Raw genomic sequence first — 6,000 nt, 5'->3', positions numbered from 1 at the left:
TTCTTACAGAAAACAAGTTCAAACTCAGTTCTGCCACCTATCAATTGTGTGGACTTGAACAATTACTTCATGTGTCCAGTCAAAGCCACTGATACTTCATTTCTTTGAGTTTTACAGTGAACAGAACTAGACTTGACAGAGAGAGAGCAAAGGATAAGGCACTTACCTTGTATCCCAACAAACCTAGTTCAAATCCTGGGCATCACAGAGCCTCCTGAGCACCACTAGGGATCACTTCTGAGAGCAGGGCCAGAAATAGCCCAATAGCAAGGTGGAATAACCCATGAATAACCCAGACAATAAGATGAGGCTCAATACCCACTCCCAGAAGAAAGTGTATAGAACTAACACTGTTTAGGTATTTTGCAGGGATGCTGAGTCAAAAAAAAATTCCTTGGGAAGGTGATTTGCAAACAGTGAAAAGCTGTACAACTACATAGCAAATAGAGTGTCAGGTTATAAAAAAATTTTAAGAAAACAAGTTCAGTTCACCTAAGGGACTCAGAGACTCATTCATTCTGCTGTAGAGTGTCAAAGTAAATGTACATACATATATATGTAACTTCTGAGTTCGGGAAAAGTGGCACTTCAAAGAATGGTGTGCAAGAATTTTAGAAATTCTTTTTTGTCTGATTTTGGTGCTCAGAAACTTCTCCATGTTTGGGTGCGTGGGGATTGGTTGGGAGTTGCACACAGCAGTGCTCGGGGAAGAATAGACTGTCAGGAGATAAAACCAGGCCTTCTGCATGTAAAACTCAGCCCATTGAACTATATCTCTAGCCCCTATATACATAAAGCAGATATAGAAGTTCTTTCTATATCTGCTTTATGTATCACTTAAAGTATCACACTTGAGTTAGTTTACCAACAACAAAGCTTGGTCCTAGTCAACACTGGTCCTAGCCCTACTATTTCCAGAGCACAGGAAGTCCGACAGAAGGTGAGGGGGCTCTCAGCTGCAGAAAGGCTGACAGAAGTGCCCTCCCAAGTTTGCAGGAATTGGGGCTGGAGTGATAGCACAGCGAGTAGGGCGTTTGTCTTTCACACAGCCAACCCGGGTTCAATTCTCAGCATCCCATATGATCCCCCAAGCACCGCCATGAGTAATTCCTGAGTGCATGAGCCAGGAGCAACCCCTGTCATCGCCGGGTGTGACTCAAAAATAAAAAAAAAATAAGTTCCCAGGGACTAAGGTATACTATGGATCATCTGGTTCAGTTGAATGGAAGTAGATTATGTCATCCAGTTTTAAAGTAAATGACACATATTTAAAAGATGCCTGCAAAGAACCTCAGTATAAAGATAATTCAAAGAATCCACAAGCATCAACAAGAAAATATGGAATTTTATTTATATTTATATTAGAATATATTTTATAAATTATATTTAATATATAAATTATATTTTATTTATATTTTATATGTATTTATTACATTTATATTTATACACAGAATTTGAAAACAATGGAAGTGCCCAATGACAGTTGGATGAAGAAGTTGTGGCACATATACACGATGAAATATTATGCAGTAGTAATAAAAGAATAAATCATGCAGATTGCTGCAAAGTTAATAGAACTAAAAGGTATATTAAGCAAAAGAAGTCTGAGGGAAAATGACAAATATCAGGTAAATTTAGTTATCTATGAAGTAGAGAGAGATAAAATCAGGGAATAGACAATATTGAACAATATTGACTAAATTTTGGTCTTGAATTACAAAACTGAATATCAATGGGGGTTGGGATGGGAAAAGTGGAGTTAATGAAAATTGGATCAGAAGTAACAAAAAGGACAATAGAGAAGGTGATGTGCATTTTGGTGTTGGTGCTGAGTGCAGAAACTTTGTACTTCAATACCAAAAATTTTAACATGATTGCAACCATGTTACCCAGTATAATTTGTTTTTAAGGAAGAAAATGGCACAACTGACCAGCAATCCTAGTGAAGAGTGTTATTAACTCATCAAAACAGAAATACCAGTGACACGAGTACAACAGTAAATCATCCAAAGTATTTGTAAATGACTAAAGCTAAGTGAAATATGAATTTGCATCCGCTGCTAGTGATGTTGAATCTAATCTTAAAATATTTAAAACTGTTGTGTTGATGAGATAATACTGAGGGTGAGGCACTTACCTTGTAGCAGCTGACCACTATGGATGTGCTCACAAAAAAAAATTTTTTAATTATTATTCTTTGTTCTCTTACTCTTATTTGTGGATGAGGTTGTTTACTTGTTTAGGGGTCACACAGCTGGTGGCATGCAGGAGTTAGTTCTTAGGAATCAGTCCTGGCAATGCTGATGAGAGAACCATGCAATTCTGGTGCTGGGAATCAAACCCAGGTCCCTGCGTTCAAAGCATATGCAGCAGCCCTTTGAACTATTTCTCTGGTCCTCTCCTCCCCTTTGAAAGTATTTTTGTGTTGTTGTTGTTGCTGCTGCTGCTGCTGCTGCTGCTGCTGTTGCTGTCATTGTGCTATACCCAGCAATGCTCAGGAATTACTCCTGGAGTTACTCCTGGGACTGCACTGATACATTACTCCTGTAAGTGCTCAAAGGACCATATGGGATGCCAAGGGTCAAAGCTGGAATAAGAAATACAGGTGCCCTATCTGCTGTGCTGACTCTCCAGTCCCCATGAACGTGTATTTTTTGCATGAGTTTATAACTTACATAACAAATCAGTAAGCAAATACAGATAAATAACTGGCACCCAAAAAAATGTTTGCACTTGTGAAATGCCATGAAAACAATAAGGAATGATGAAGACTGGTGGTATCAATAAATCAATGACACTTGTGGAGAATATTACTTCTTTGAAATGTCATTTGGCCCAGGTAAGACCTCGGTGTCAGGCACCAGTAGCCCAAAAGACATACTGAAAACATGACATGAAACTGATTCACTCTGACAGTCTAGCAGGTGACTGTCACTAAGATCATCTCCAAGTATCTTTTTTTTCTCCTTTTTGGGTCACACCCGGCGATGCACAAGGGCTACTCCTGGTTCATGCACAGGAATTACTCCTGGAGGTGCTTGGGGGACCATATGGGATGCTGGGAATTGAACCTGGGTCAGCCACATGCAAGGCAAACACCCTACCTGCTGTGCTATTGCTCCAGCCCCGCATCTCCAAGTATATTTTCCAGAAACTTTGTAAAGAGAAACCATTGCCTTCATCGCATCAGACTTGAGATCTGGAAACCAATCCAGGCTCCTCACACAAGTCTTTCTCATGCCCACTGGCTTATCAAAAGCCCCACACTAACAGCTCTTGGGAAGGTGACAGGAGAATGCAACTCCTTGCGTTGTAGTGCTGTGCCAAAGAGAAGCACAAACATTATTTCTCCCCACCCAAGATTCAACTCAGAATGTCATATGCATCATCTCACTAAATGTTCATCGTAACACAGTCTACAATTATTGTTCACCATTGACAGGTGTGGTAGGTGAGCATCAAATTGAATTAATAATTATAACCAATAAGATAAATTAAATCATTTTTCCAAGATCACATGCTGAAGAATTGTAGCCAAGATTCAGAAATGGTGCCTCTGACTCCAAAGACCCAGCCCTTAATCATGAAACTAAGATGCTTTATCCGCATAATCTTTATTTCTCTGTAACATTATCAAACATTGTTTACAATATACTCAAATTTTATTTTAACAAATATGTCTCATAGCAAATATGGGTTTTGCCTCATATTGGATCAGATATTTACCAGAACACATCATTTATCTTGTTACAAACATAAAAGAGAATGACAACAATATTTACAGAACTTAATTGTTACAAACACGTTGAAAATTTTATCTTGTCAATGACTTGGGAGACAGCTTTGTGTTTTTATCTGACACAGGTGCAAGGCAAAAGCTGTACTACAATAAAATGGTGTTGCATCTGATTCATTCAGAAGTATCTGAGGTCCTAAGTTAAGACGCCAGCATCCAAGGCATTAAGAAACTGGTGCATGATCCAGTTTTTCCCACACATTCAGATATGTAACTAGGCGGGGGGTGGGGTGGGGTTGGAAACACACCATTAAGCAAACATTTCAATCATTAAAATATGAATGAATATTAATACAAAGCAATATTAATGTTTTTAGGAGAGAAAAGCCCAGTGAATGATCGTCACTCTTAATTCTATAATTTAGTAAAATATTGTAAGTGGAAATAGAAGGAATGGAACGGGGGAGGAAAGGAATGGCAAAGTTAATGGAGAAGTGTTTCAAGAGCAGATTCCCTAACATGATGATGTATTCTTGCCTGCATATATTGAGAACCACTGAGTTTCTCTTCCATGATGTCCTCATTACAAATAATAGTTCATGTTTTCAAAGCACCATAATTTACAAACAACCCACCACAACTCAGGCACAAATGCCACTTGATTACAAAGACTATGGTATTCTTGATGAACAATCATTATGATCTTTATAAACACTTCATGAAAAATTACTGCATCCGAAAATGAAAACTTCAGCATTCGAAGCACAGCAATAGTTCACCTATAATTTATATTTGGTAATAAAGCAAAGATAGTAACTTGATAGGATTCCATAATTTTATTACCAACATTTATCTTTACTGGAAAAGCACACAATACATAGAATTTAACAATGTTCAGGAAAGCAGAAAGAATTAGTAGAAATGTAAGGAGGCACTTACTTCTATTTATTAGTAACAATTATTAGTAACAATTAATACAATTAAAATTAGCAGCAGTTCCATTTGCCTGGTTTATTCCTGGAAAAGATTTCTCTTCACATTTTTATCAGCAAGGTGGAACTTAGAAAAAAACAATTCATGGATCACTTTTATCATTTTAGTTTAAGACAAACTCAAACTGGGGGGGGGGGGGGGGGCGGGCAATGAATGCTTTTGAAGACCAACTATTACAAAATGAATTTATTTTAAAAGAACAATATTACCGAATTTTTAATACTTTTATTTTAGTATTAAAAATCAGGGCAGGGGCCAGAATGATAGTACAGTGCATAGGGTTCACCAGGGTTCAATCCCCAACGTCACATATGGTCCCCTGAGTACCACCAGTAGCAGATCCAGAAGTAACCCCTGAGCTTCACTAGGTGTGACCCAAAAAAGCAAAAAGGATAATAATAATAGTAAAAGTGAAAAATAAAAGAAAATAAAAATCAGGGCAACTAGTGCTTTCCCATGTCAAAGAATAGGCATTTGTATTTTTGGACTGGGCTTCTTCATCCAGCTGACATTTCTATTTTTTAAGTCAGTGAATTGAAGGAAGTAAAATATAATCTGTTGAATCCTATGGATCCAATTGGTCACTCTGGTGTTTAGAGACAAAGAGCCAGATTCTACCTTAGGACACTTTCTCATCAGATTTTATGTACCTGCATTCCTCTTGTTTTATTTTCTGCATCACTCTTTAAGCCATCCTTTCATATTTAGTTTTAAAATATTCATCTGTTTTCTCTGCTTTTATATTTTAACAGGATGTGGAAGATTTTGTTTTTAGGGAGCTTGATTTTTTAATTTTTTAGATCACAGCAATCTTAGGGAAAATTCCATCTTCTGGTAGATTCAGCAAAGGGTCGGAGGCTGTCCAGTGTACTGTCCATTTGTCATTCAGCACATAGAGAGAATACTATTACCTACAAAGATACTAGGAAAATGCTCCCAGCTGAAAGTATTTATCCAATTCCAATTGTTTGGAAGTCGAAAATATTAAAGGCAGTATTGTTCAAGGAGCTACTGTTTAAAACAATGCAATGCCTGTTTAGAGTGAAAAAGCAGTGCTTGAAAATCTGAAGTGGTTTAAAAATAATAATATCCAAAAAAGAATTCCTAAAGAAACATTTATACGCCAGGCACATGTTTCTCATTTTAATAACATTGGCTTACCTAAATAAAAATATAGAACCTAATAATTGTTCTCTATAGCTTGCTGTTTTTGTAAATTATTCTATTTTAGCGACTTTGCAAAGGGGCTAGTGAACAACAATGTATAAAAA

The sequence above is a fragment of the Sorex fumeus genome, unplaced genomic scaffold (assembly GCF_029834395.1).
Source record: "Sorex fumeus unplaced genomic scaffold, SorFum_2.1 ptg000024l, whole genome shotgun sequence".
NCBI lineage: Eukaryota > Metazoa > Chordata > Mammalia > Eulipotyphla > Soricidae > Sorex > Sorex fumeus.
The sequence above is the reverse complement of the archived record's forward strand: the minus strand, read 5'-3'. Positions refer to the sequence as shown.